Source organism: Bos javanicus, chromosome 28 (assembly GCF_032452875.1).
Source record: "Bos javanicus breed banteng chromosome 28, ARS-OSU_banteng_1.0, whole genome shotgun sequence".
NCBI lineage: Eukaryota > Metazoa > Chordata > Mammalia > Artiodactyla > Bovidae > Bos > Bos javanicus.
Genome location: NC_083895.1, coordinates 24805227 through 24818693, shown reverse-complemented (window position 1 = coordinate 24818693; position 13467 = coordinate 24805227). Strand labels below are relative to the sequence as shown.

At 37.8% G+C, this 13467-nt stretch overlaps 2 protein-coding genes and 1 non-coding gene across 6 annotated transcripts in view; 2 read left to right on the top strand and 1 right to left on the bottom strand.

The window, feature by feature from the left end:
• The window catches only part of CTNNA3 (catenin alpha 3), a 1922060-nt gene that overhangs the window by 777991 nt on the left and 1130602 nt on the right, over window positions 1-13467 (top strand). The window lies entirely within an intron of this gene.
• LRRTM3 (leucine rich repeat transmembrane neuronal 3) overlaps window positions 1-13467 on the bottom strand; it is a 218979-nt gene that overhangs the window by 164771 nt on the left and 40741 nt on the right. The window lies entirely within an intron of this gene.
• Window positions 1509-1581, top strand: TRNAW-CCA (transfer RNA tryptophan (anticodon CCA)). Its single transcript has one exon. It is a non-coding gene; the product is annotated as a tRNA-Trp (tRNA).

The window sequence follows — 13467 nt, the reverse complement described above, 5'->3', positions numbered from 1 at the left end:
TAATAAATAAGATTTTTCTGTTTAATTTGGTTGAGGGCATCTCCATAGTTGAACACTGAAGTTGGCTGAGATCTTATTTCTATTATCTAAAGGAAAAAATGAAGGAATATCAAGAAGAAAGAGCAAGCTTACAGAGAATGAAGATATATATTCTGAGTTTCCTTTTAGGTTTAATTCAAATATTATTTGGGCAATCATCTGTTAACTTTTGAACTAGTTCTGCCTGAAGTCGAGGAAAAGACAGACTTTGGCTTTTGAGAAAGTACAGTCTTGATGATTTCTGAAAATACTGTCATTATCTAGACACAGATTTTCTGGTTATATTTAGTGATATTTCAGGTCATAATCATCTCAAAATTTCTTTAGCTCTCACTTTGAAATATATTTTCTTAGCATTATTAGTATGTTATATGAAAGTAGGTGCTAAAAATTGCCCTAATAGAAGACTTTTATTTTTGTTTTTCAAAGATATATGTCTTTTGTTGGTTATGAGGAAGACCAGTTGGCTTCTGGCCACCAGTTAACCTCACTGAACTTAAAAATGATATTACCATGGATATCTTAGAAGAAAATAATAGCTGTTAAATACTTGCTATTTATAGAGAAGAAGCTGATTCATATGTGCAGAAAATATATGGATGTTTTTCTAAGAAATGGTGTTATAAAACCAAAGTGTAAATTCAAAAAATACAACAGAAGAAGTGTAAAGAAATCCCAGTGGCCATACTGACAGACCATAAACTTTTGTAGTTGCTTGAATCTAACTACATCTGATCCTGTGATCAGTTCAGTTCAGTCACTCAGTCGTGTCCGACTCTTTGTGACCCCATGAATCGCAGCACACCAGAAATCCCTGTCCATCACCAAATCCCAGAGTTCACCCAAACTCATGTCCATCAAGTCAGTGATGCCATCCAGCCATCTCATCATCTGTCGTTCCCTTCTCCTCCTGCCCTCAATCCCTCCCAGCATCAGAGTCTTTTCCAGTGAGTCAACTCTTCGCATGAGGTGGCAAAAGTATTGGAGTTTCAACTTTAGCATCAGTCCTTCCAAAGAACACCAGGATTGATCTCCTTTAGAATTAACTGGTTGGATCTCCTTGCAGTCCAAGGGATTCTCAAGAGTCTTCTCCAACACCACAGTTCAAAAGCATCAATTCTTCAGTGCTCAGCTTTCTTCATAGTCCAACTCTCACATCCATACATGATCACTGGAAAAACCATAGCCTTGACTAGATGGACTTTTGTTGGCAAAGTAATGTCTCTGCTTTTCAATATGCTATCTAGGTTGGTCATAACTTTCCTTGCAAGGAGTAAGCATCTTTTAATTTCATGGCTGCAATCACCATCTGCAATGATTTTGGAGCCCCCAAAAATAAAGTCTGACACTGTTTCCACTGTTTCCCCATCTATTTCCCATGAAGTGATGGGACCAGATGCCATGATCTTCGTTTTCTGAATGTTGAGATTTAAGCCAACTTTTTCACTCTCCAACTTTTTCACCAGGCTTCCCTGGTGGCTCAGAGGTTAAAGCATCTGCCTCCAATGCAGAAGACCCAGGTTCGATCCCTGAGTCAGGAAGATCCCATGGAGAAGGAAATGGCAACCCACTCCAGTATTCTTGCCTGGAGAATCCCATGGACAGAGAAGCCTGGTAGGCTACAGTCCACAGGGTTGCAAAGAGTCGGACATGACTGAGCGACTTCACTTTCACTTCACTTTTCACTCTCCTCTTTCACTTTCATCAAGAGGCTTTTAAGTTCTCTTCACTTTCTGCCATAAGGGTGGTGTCATCTCCATAGCTGAGGTTATTGATATTTCTCCTGGCAATCTTGATTCTAGCTTGTGCTTCTTCCAGCCCAGAGTTTCTCATGATGCTCTGCATATAAGTTAAATAAGCAGGGTGACAATATACAGCCTTAATGTATTCCTTTTCCTATTTGGAACCAGTCTGTTGTTCCATGTTCAGTTGTAACTGTTGATTCCTGACTTGCATATAGATTTCTCAAGAGGCAGGTCAGGTGGTCTGGTATTCCCATCTCTTGAAGAATTTTCCACAGTTTATTGTGATCCACATAGTCAAAGGCTTTGGCATAGTCAATAAAGCAGAAATAGATGTTTTTCTGGAACTCTCTTGCTTTTTCGATGATCCAGCAGATGTTGGCAATTTTGATCTTTGGTTCCTCTGCCTTTTGTAAAATCAGCTTGAACATCTGGAAGTTTATGGTTCACATATTGCTGAAGCCTAGCTTGGAGAATTTTGAGCATTACTTTACAAGCGTGTGAGATGAGTGCAATTGTGCGGTAGTTTGAGCATTTTTTGGCATTGCCTTTCTTTGGGATTGGAATGAAAACTGACCTTTTCCAGTCCTGTGGCCACTGCTGAGTTTTCCAAATTTGCTGGCATTTTGAGTGCAGCACTTTCACAGCATCATCTTCCAGGATTTGAAATAGCTCAACTGGAATTCCATCACCTCCACTAGCTTTGTTCATAGTGATGCTTTCTAAGGCCCACTTGACTTCACATTCCAGGATGTCTGGCTCTAGGTGAGTGATCACACCATTGTGATTATCTGGGTCATGAAGATCTTTTTTGTACAGTTCTTCTATGTATTCTTGGCACCTCTTAAAATCTTCTGCTTCTCTTAGGTCCATACCATTTCTGTCCTTTATCAAGCCCATCTTTGCAGGAAATGTTCCCTTGGTATCTCTAATTTTCTTGAAGAGATATCTAGCCTTTCCCATTCTGTTGTTTTCCTCTATTTCTTTGCATTGATCACTGAGGAAGGCTTTCTTATCTCTCCTTGCTATTCTTTGGAACTCTGCATTCAGATGCTTATATCTTTCCTTTTCTCCTTTGCTTTTCCCTTCTCTTCTTTTCACAGCTATTTGTAAGGCCTCCCCAAACAGCCATTTAGTTCAGAGCTTTTAAACTTCATGTAACTCAGAGTACCTGTCTTTTTTGTGTGTTTAAAGATGTGACTGTCCATGAGAGGCCTTGAGGTTCACTATTGTTTACAGTGATTTTGAATTTGTTGCCATATCTGCAATTTGATATATATATATATAGAATTAGCTTTGTCTTTCAAACATTTATAGTCTCAAATTATTGTAATAATTGTGTTGTGTGGGACGACCCAGAGGGATGGTATGGGGAGGGAGGAAGAGGAGGGTTCAGGATGGGGAACACGTGTATACCTGTGGCGGATTCATGTTGATGTATGGCAAAACCAGTACAATGTTGTAAAGTTAAAAAAATTTAAAAAAAGTATCAAAAAAAAAAATACAATGTGAAATAATTGTGTTGTGGAAGAGCACAATTATTACAATTATCTTTAAGGTAGATCACTATTGTTTCACTCATATTTATGTGGTAACCTTGAGATTCAGAGCTTTTTATATAGTTTCAGAAAGATAGTTCTGGTAGAAGCATTTAGGCAGCATGATGTTATCATGCTAAGGAATTATTGAAGATATCCTTATGAGAGTTGCAAGAGGTAGCTTCACTCCTGTAATGTGAGATAGACATGCCAAAAGAAATACAAATAGCAAATAAACATAGAAAAAATATGTTAAATCTAATCAGCATTAAAATTTGCATTATATCAATTTTGATCTGTGTGTGTGTGTGTGTGTGTATACTCAGTTGTGTTCAACTCTTTGGTGACCCCATGGACTGTAGTCTACCAGGCTTCTCTGCCCATGGATTTTCCAGGCAAGAATACTGAAGTGGGTTGCTGTTTCCTACTCACATATGAAACTATAAATGCGATCTTAAAATGTCTACATTCCAGTGTGGTGAAATAATTACTTTCACAGCTACTAGATGGAAGTAGGTATAATACAAATTATCAGAAAAACAATGTGGTACTATGGATCAAAAATGCTAAATCTAAGTCTATGAATTTTGACATATAGAAATGTATTATAAGGAAACAATCAAAGATAGAACAAAAGTTTAATGGACAAGGCCATTTAAAATCCCCCTCCAGTATTTTTATGTTATGTATTATTCAAATGTACATCAATAGCACAATAATTCAATTATTACACTTTAATATCCTGGAACAATATGAAGACATTAAAATTTATATTTTTGAAGGATTTTAGTGACTTGAAAATTGCTAATAATGCAATATGTGTGCTCAGTTGCTCAGTCATTTCCGACTCTTTGAGGCCTCTTGGACTATAGCCCACCAGTTTCCTCCATCCATGGGATTTCCCAGGCAAGAATACTGGAGTGAGTTGCCATTTCCTTCTCCAATAGTGTAATAATAAGTTATAAAAAGAAGACATAAAAGTGATATCTGTATGGTTCCAAATATATATGTATAAATGATACCTATGCATAGATACAAAAATATTTGCTGGTGGTTTTATCTTTCTGTTGCTTTTATGTTTACATTACATTTCTTATTAATTCTTAGCTTCCCTGGTAGCTAAGCAGAGAAGGCAATGGCACCCCACTCTAGTAGTCTTGCCTGGAAAATCCCATGGATGGAGGAGCCTGGAAGGCTGCAGTCCATGGGGTCGCTGAGGGTCAGACACAACTGAGCGACTTCACTTTCACTTTTCACTTTCAAGCATTGGAGAAGGAAATGGCAACCCACTCCAGTGTTCTTATCTGGAGAATCCTAGGGATGGGGGAGCCTGGTGGGCTGCCGTCTATGGGGTCACACAGAGTCGGACACAACTGAAGTGACTTAGCAGCTGGTAGCTAAGACAGTAAAGAATCTGCCTGCAATCCGTTCTGCCTGAACTGAACAACCCAGGTTCAGTTCCTGGGTCAGAAAGATTCCCTGGAGAAGGAAATGACAACCCACTCCAGTATTCTTGCATGGAGAATTCCATGGACAGAGGAGCCTTGTGGGCTACAGTCCATGGGGTCACAAAGAGTCAGACATGACTGAGTGACTAATACATTAATTCTTGATATTTTAAAGGCATTTTGCAATGAGCAATTTTGCTTTTGCTTTCAGAAAATAGAGCAATAGATGCTATATTAAAAGAAACAGCTCAGAAAAAACCGGAAATAGAACTGCCTTATGATCCAGCAATCCCACTGCTGGGCATAGACACTGAGGAAACCAGAAGGGAAAGAGACACGTGTACCCCAATGTTCATTGCAGCACTGTTTATAATAGCCAGGACATGGAAGCAACCTAGATGCCCATCAGCAGATGAATGGATAAGAAAGCTGCGGTACATATACACAATGGAGTATTACTCAGCCATTAAAAAGAATACATTTGAATCAGTTCTAATAAGATGGATGAAACTGGAACCTATTATACAGAGTGAAGTAAGCCAGAAAGAAAAACACCAATACAGTATACTAACGCATATATATGGAATTTAGAAAGACGGTAACAATAACCCTGTGTACGAGACTGCAAAAGAGACACCGATGTATAAATCAGTCTTATGGACTCTGTAGGAGAGGGAGAGGGTGGGGAGATTTGGGAGAATAGCATTGAAACATGTATAATATCATGTATGAAACGAGTCGCCAGTCCAGGTTCGATGCACGATACTGGATGCTTGGGGCTGGTGCACTGGGACGACCCAGAGGGAGGGTAGGGGAGGGAGGAGGGAGGAGGGTTCAGGTTGGGGAACACGGGTATACCTGTGGCGGATTCATTTCGATATTTGGCAAAACTAATACAATATTGTAAAGTTTAAAAATAAAATAAAAAAAAATAAAATAGAAATATATGTATTTAGACTCCACCTATTAAAAGTGTACATGTTGGATTCAATATGATGCTATATATTCAAGTTCATAGTCATTCATTCATTCTTCTTCATATGAATATGCATTAAGGAGCTTCTTTGTGTTAGGTGCTGTTCATGGTACTGACCATATGATCCTTTTGTTTCATAGAATTTCCTGGATCCAGTCTCTTTTTTCCATTTATTTTAAGATTTATTAACTTTATTCATATCCAGTTTCTTCCCCCCAAATATGGTATTCTATAAGTGGATTTTCTCCAGCTTAAATTCATGGTCTTTTAAAAAAAGTTTATTTCCTTTAATGTCAAAGAAACATAAATATGTTTGTATGTATATATATTTTTAGATACATCATATCTATCATATTTATTCAGATATACTTTCTTAAACAGCCTTAGTCTTTACCTGCTGTAATCTAGAATCTGTCTGTCTCTTGGTTTTGTTTTGTAAACATGTAGAAATTAAAAAAACTACAGCAGAATCCATTGCCAGTGACACACTAATCTTGTTTGATGTCAATGGGAGATAGTGCTATGATCTTGAATAATTCCAATAAGTCCTGTGGGTTTTTGGCAATTTGTTTCTAGAAACAGATTGAATTTTTCAGCCTCGGTAGTCATGGGGCAAAGAATTGCCTGTAAGTGGGAACTTGATGGTCAGGGTGTTTCCTCAGTTATAACTATAACTTATGTTTTTATATAAAGAAGGGGAAAACAATTCCATAACTATTTAAAAAATCTATTTGAGAATATAGAGAATTCTTAAAATTTGAAATACATTAAATCATGGATTTTATTATTATTCAAGGAGTACAACAGCTTCCAGCTTTCTAATAATCTATTAACTGTTATTGTTGAGTTGAACTTTTTAAGGGGGTATATTCCACGTTAATCAGGATTTCATATGTCCAGACATATTATATTTAATATTTCTTAAGTAGTACTCTTTGAAAGCATTGCATAAAATTAATGATAACTCAGATTTACTAAAGAGATTATTTTTTATCCCTGGCACATTCATCTTACCTTATGGTTGATCTCAAAATATTCTAAAGACTTCCTTCTTAGATTTTCCATTTATTATCTTAATGATGTTTAAAAAATCAGTTCTCATTCTGTCTGGGAATGTGATTTTTTTTTTCTTTTCTTTTTTTAGGGAATGTGATTTTTAATGAATTGTCCTCACAGTTCTGCCTCACATATGGTTGTATTTTCTGTGTGTAAGGATCAAAGGTGTGCGGAGGTGGGGATGCAAATAGTGGTTGAAATCCTGCAGTGCTGAGGAAAAGGTGCCATTGTTAATTCATCTAGCCAGATGCAGCAATTTGTTTGTTTGTTTATTATTGTTGTTGTTCAGTTGCTAAGTCGTGTCTGACTCTTATATGACTCCACAGACTGCAGCCTGCCAGGCTTCTCTGTCCATGGGATTTCCCAGGCAAGAATATTGGAGTGGGTTGCCAATTCCTTCTCCAGGGTATCTTCCCAATCCAGGGACTAAAAACCCATCTTCTCCCTTGGCAGGCAGATTCTTCACCACAGAGCCACCAGGGAAGCCCTTGTAAATTATTTAATGTAATTTATTCAAATGTTACCTATATGTATCTGGCCTTATATAATGGGCAATATTTTAATTGTTAAAAAATTGAGTATCATGGTTCTTGATAAAGCTAAAGTATGTGTATATGTACATGTTCACATACTTAAAGTCTTGCACTTCTAGACAAAGAATCTATTTTTCATCCCCTTGTTACTATTCTCCGTTGTTCATTACCAGAAAGTGAAGTTGCTCAGTCGTGTCCGACTTTTTGCGATCCCATGGACTGTAGTCTACCAGGCTTCTCTGTCCATGGGATTTTCCAAGCAAGAGTACTGGAGTGGGGTGCCATTTCCTACTCCAGGGGATCTTCCTGACCCAGGGATCGAACCCAGGTCTCCTGAATTGCAGGCAGACGCTTTACCCTCTGAGCACCAGGGAAGCCCTCATTACCAGAACTATCAATAATTCTAATGAAGTGTTAATAATTGCCTGATCCTAATAAATTTTACCAGGTTTTATGTTAGATGCCCAATGTTTATTCTTCCTCTTGGAACTTGTATTTTAACAATTGCAACAATATATATAAATGTAAGCTAGACTGCCTCATTCAAAATACAAAAATATTTCTGTTCTCCTTATCCCATTTCTTTGAGTTTGAAATAGAGGATGAATGAAGGAAAGCATAAGAAAAAACCACTAAACATGTCTTAGGAGTACTACTAGTTTTGTGTGGGGTAATGCAGAGATATGGCAACGTGAGTGCCCACTGATTTATGACATTGGCTTTTTCTCCTAGCAAGTTGTAAGTACATGGTTCCCCAGTCAATGATCATGTTGAACTTACTGTGGTTTCATTCTTTTCTTAGCAATTAGGGAAAGGACATTTTGTTGTTATTGTTGTTAATTTTAAGTCCTGCTTCCCCACCCCTCCCCACTGAAGATTATAAGTTCCATTAGATTTATCACACTAAAACTGATCCATACCTGGGTCTGTTAAAAAGCCTCTTTGAATCTGGTAGCTTACTTTTCGCTATTCCTTTATATAAGCTGAAAGGTAATTTCCTGAAATTTTCTCTACAAAACCATTTTGTGCTTGGTTGAGTTAACGCAGTTGCATGGTAATTCCTTAAAAATCATAAAAAATCATATGACAGTTGGTTCTCTTAAAAAATAATGAAATCCAAATAAATTTATTTTATAATACATCATACACAGAATCTTTAAGGATTAATTATATGATGGTGAAAATTTATATATCAAAAGTGGGAATAAGATTATCTTTACTTAAAAAATTAATTTAATTGGCTAAAATATGATTTAAAGGAATTTTATCTACTAAATTTTGACTGGAAATAGGGGATTTTTATATAGTTTCTGGTAATAATTAACTTGTTTTCCTTTACTAATGCCAATGAATAAAATGACTAACGTGTATTGAAGTTTTTCTATATACCAGAAGCTTCTCTATTTTTCACAATAGTACTGTGAAATAAGAGCTATTATTGTCCCAGTTTTATAAATGAAGAAACAAACAAGCAGTCATCTTGAGTAATTTATCAAAGTACAAGAGAAAAAGGAATCAATCTTGAGTCCTGACCACAATGCTATACAATGCTTTTACTGCACTCAACTATGCTAAGCTGATGCCACACCCAGACTTATTCAATGCCTGCAAAGCAACCCACTGGTTTTGGAAACAGCCCAGGAGGGTACATTTCTTCCAAAATTATTTTATAACTGTAAGAAGGCACACTTCATGAAATTAATATATGCACAACATAGAAAATGATATGGAAGCTGAAAAGCACTGTTTTATATCCCCATATTATGTATTTTTAGAAATGTATGCATTCCCTGACAGAGCAAGGAAGTAAGGGAAGATGGAAGAGAGGAAATAATTTTGCTTTGGAAGGACAGCCAGTCAATTCAATTCAGTCGCTTAGTCATGTCCGACTCTTTGCAACCCCATGAATTGCTGCACGCCAGGCCTCCCTGTCCATTACCAACTCCTGGAGTTCACTCAAACTCACGTCCGTTGAGTTGGTGATGCCATCCAGCCATCTCATCCTCTGTCATCCCCTTCTCCTCCTGCCCCCAGTCCTTCCCAGCATTAGAGTCTTTTCCAATGAGTCAACTCTTCACATGAGGTGGCCAAAGTACTGGAGTTTCAGCTTTAGCATCATTCCTTCCAAAGAAATCCCAGGGCTGATCTCCTTCAGAATGGACTGGTTGGATGTCCAAGGGACTCTCAAGAATCTTCTCCAACACCACAGTTCAAAAGCATCAATTCTTCGGCACTCAGCTTTCTTCACAGTCCAACTCTCACATCCATACATGACCACTGGAAAACCATAGCCTTGTAATCCTTCTCAATACATGGAAGTTGCTTAGAGATTTGGGGAGCTGTTTTGCTCTCCTGGGAATATTTAGTTTGGTTTCATTATGTGGGAAAAAGCTTTAAAATGAAACCCAAAGAAAACTAGTGTATAAATCTAGGAGACTGCCTACCTCCACCCACAACTCCTAGCTGCCTCTCTGGCATGGAACAAAGAACAGAGCCTGGCCCACGACTGGCACTCACCAACCACTAGCCAGCAGAACAGAGGCAAGGATTTTGAGGAAGGGGGCATTTGCTTGTGTGTTTTAATTCAAGAGGTAAAATGTGGGGATTTTATCATAGAACTCACCCTCTTATTAATTTTAATAAGCTTTAATTTTTTATCATTTGCAAATGTATTTTTTCTGTTAAGTATATTTCTAAGCACAGGCTTTATATTAGGCAGGGTTTAATTCTGAGATTGGATTTGAACTTGACTGATCTGTGAAAGGGAAAGCCTAGTCATCCCAGATCTGTTTGGGTTTATGGTTCATTCTTCTGCTTTCTCTCTTCATCTCTTCTTTCTACTCCTATGTTGCCTTAAGAGCTTTAGGGAAAAATCCTGAACTTCTGGAAGAAGAGAAAATGCAAGCTTCAGGCTAAGTGGTGACTCTGTCCTGTGATGGTCAGCAAGGAAGGATGAGAGTTTATCTGAAGTGAACCAAAAGTCACCTGACAGACATACTTATACTTGGTTTATAAGCATAATGGTGAAGGTCTCTTAAGAGTCACATCTAGTCTAAAGTGAGGCAACACCCATGCAGGTACACTCCCTAGGAAAAAGGAATCCTGGCCCCTAATTCATGAAGATCTGCAATTACTACCATCTGATGAACATTTTATTCATTTTCTTGTTTTCTTGTCTTCTTCCAACCCACTCTCTTTGTGTCTCAGTTTTTAAAAATACAAAAAATATGAGAAACAATCTTCAATGATTTATGAAAAACACATTGCTTCTAGCTCTTTCTATCTCAGTAACTAAGAATTCTAGATTGACTGAAAGTAGATAAACATATTTTTTTCCTCCATTATAGAATTCTCATACCTCATTTTTGTTTAAGGAGAGACAAGAATCTTTTTACAAATTCATGAAATGGTGTGACAAAGTTTTTCCTATGAATTTGCTGTGGATAAAAATCCATACACAGATAAAGCTTCTTGGATAATAAATCCTTGAGAATGTGGCAACTTTGCCTGCTAGTGCAAATTCTACCCAGCTTCACCTTTTTTCTTTGCCACTAGGCCTCTCAGATGATTCCATCTTACCCTGCTCCTCCTCATGGATAGTCTTAGCCTCCTTCTATTTTTAGACCTATGTTCTAGACACCATATATACCTTACCTTGAAAAGGGACCTAAATATCATTTTTGTGGGAACTGTCAGGGTTAGGGTTAGCCTAATCAACACCTGAGGTTGCTGGCAATTCATGTGACACCAATCCCATCCTGTCCTGTTCTTACACTTCCTTGGGCATTTTAAAATGCTCTATTTTTTACTCTTCCACCTTGAAAGTAATAGGCCTGCAGAGAGAACTGGCACAAGGAGCATCTTTTTCAAATGCCCAGGCGCTTTGCACATATAATTCCATTTGAGGACACATTGGTGACATTTCCCATGTAACAGACACATAACTGAGGCTTAGTTCTGTGTGCTTAGTTGCTCAGTCATGTCCGACTGTTTAAGACCCCATGGACTTCAGCCCACAAAGCTCCTCTGTCCATGGAGTTCTCCAGGCAAAAATACTGGTTTGGGTTGCCATGCCCTCCTCCAGGGAATCTTCCCAGCACAGGGATCGAACCCAGATCTCCTGCATTTCAGGGGAATTCTTTACCGACAGCCTAAAAACTGAGGCTTAGAGAGGTCAGTTATTTCCCAACATTACATAGCTCACAAGTGGTAGAGATGGAGTTCAAAGCTATGTTTGTTTGTCTCAAAGCTCTTGTTTGTCCATGACACCATGAAGCAGCATCCCTTTTGTGAGGGCACCGTCCCATACAGTCATCAGTTGCTAGTTAATGCTTATGATATTTCTATAGCAAATACCAGGCACTAGCTTTGTTTCATCTCAAGCACCATGTTTAAAACAATCTTAGGCAATTTACAGAGTATGATACAGTTTTTGCAAGTAGAATTATGTGTGCTTCTTACTGCAGTGGATAAATGTGCTAGTATTCACAGAAGATAAGATTAAAAGAATCTCTTCATTCAATCATTTAGTCAACAACTATTTAATAGATGCATGCTTTATACCAGACACTAGGGATGTATCTGTGAACATAACAGACAAAAATACTTGCTGTTATGGAATGCCTTATTGGGGAAGACATAAGCAAATAAAATACACATGCCATTATATGGTGATAGTTTCTCTGGAGAACGATAAAACAAAGATAAAAATAAAACAGTATTAAGTAGAAGGGATCATGAAGGCCTTACCGAGGGGACATTTGAGTAAAGACCTGGCAGAAATTAGGAAGTAAGCCATGTGGACGTCTGAAGGGGAGACTGTTGCAGCCACGGGGAACAAGTAAGAGGCCCTGAAGAATGTGCCTGTGTGTAACGGGCCAGGAGCTGTAAGCCATTAGGTTAGAAGGAAGATACACATCTGTGCTGTAGGGCGTTGAGGCCTTGCTGTTCACACTGAAGGAAACGGGGAAGCTGTTAGAGGGTTTTGGACAAAAAAGGACATACTATGACTTATGTTTTGAAAGATCACTCTAGCTGACATTTTCAGATGGAATGAAGGTGGAAATTAATTAGGTGGCTACAGCTAAACCAGGCCAGGAATTTCATGTCTTGAGCCAGAGTGCTGGTAGTAGTGTTGTAGGAAGATGCCAGATTCTGGTTATGTTTAGAATGTGTCTTCTGATCACAGGATTTGGTAGTGGGTACGAAGTGGATTTGAAAGGAATGGAGAAGCCTGAAGGATGACTTCAAAGACCTGAACATGTCAATTAACTGGGCTGAGAATATTAAGGGATGAATAAGTTTAGTGGGGAGATCAGGATCACGGTTTTACATATGTTAAGTTTGAGATGTCTGTTACTCCTTTAAGAGATGACGTTGAGAAGCCAATTGGATATATGAGTCTAGAATTCAGCAGTGAGGTCCAGGCTTTAGGTATAAATTTGGAGTCATCTGCATATGTCTGTATTACTAGTCTTAGTGAAATATCTAAAAACATAAATTTAGATACAAAAGAGAAGAGATCTAAGGATTAATTTCTGAGTCACTCCAACATTAAGAGGTTGGTAGAAACTTCACAGGATAAGCCAACAAGGCAAGAAGAAAGTCAGTGGTGAGTTCTGTCCTTGAATTTACTGACAATAGCAGGTCAAGGAGAAAGAAGTGATCAGTTGTGTTCAATATTGCTGACATGTCAAGTAAGATGAAAACTGAGAATTGACATTAGAATTAGCAATACATTTCATTTGAGGGGAGCAGTTTCAGTGGAATTGTGGGACGGAAAACTGGAGTGATTTAAAGAGACGAACTGTATAGCAGACATGACAGACACCAATGAAAATCACCAATATTATCATAACATATTATAGTTATTACAGCTAACTTTAAAGAGAGTTTATGTTCTTCCTTTTTTTAAATGATGGCAGTTATCAGACCTAATGCAAGATCATGCTATTGACCATTTTATAAAGTCACACATATGTTACTATATCACGTTTGTGTATCTAGTACTGTGATAACTATGTCGATATAATTAAATTAATCTTTCATTCTTTTTTAAAAGCATTTAAAAACATTGTTCTGAGGGTCCATGGGATTAAATGATAGTCTTAGCACAAAGACTTAAGACCCATCCTG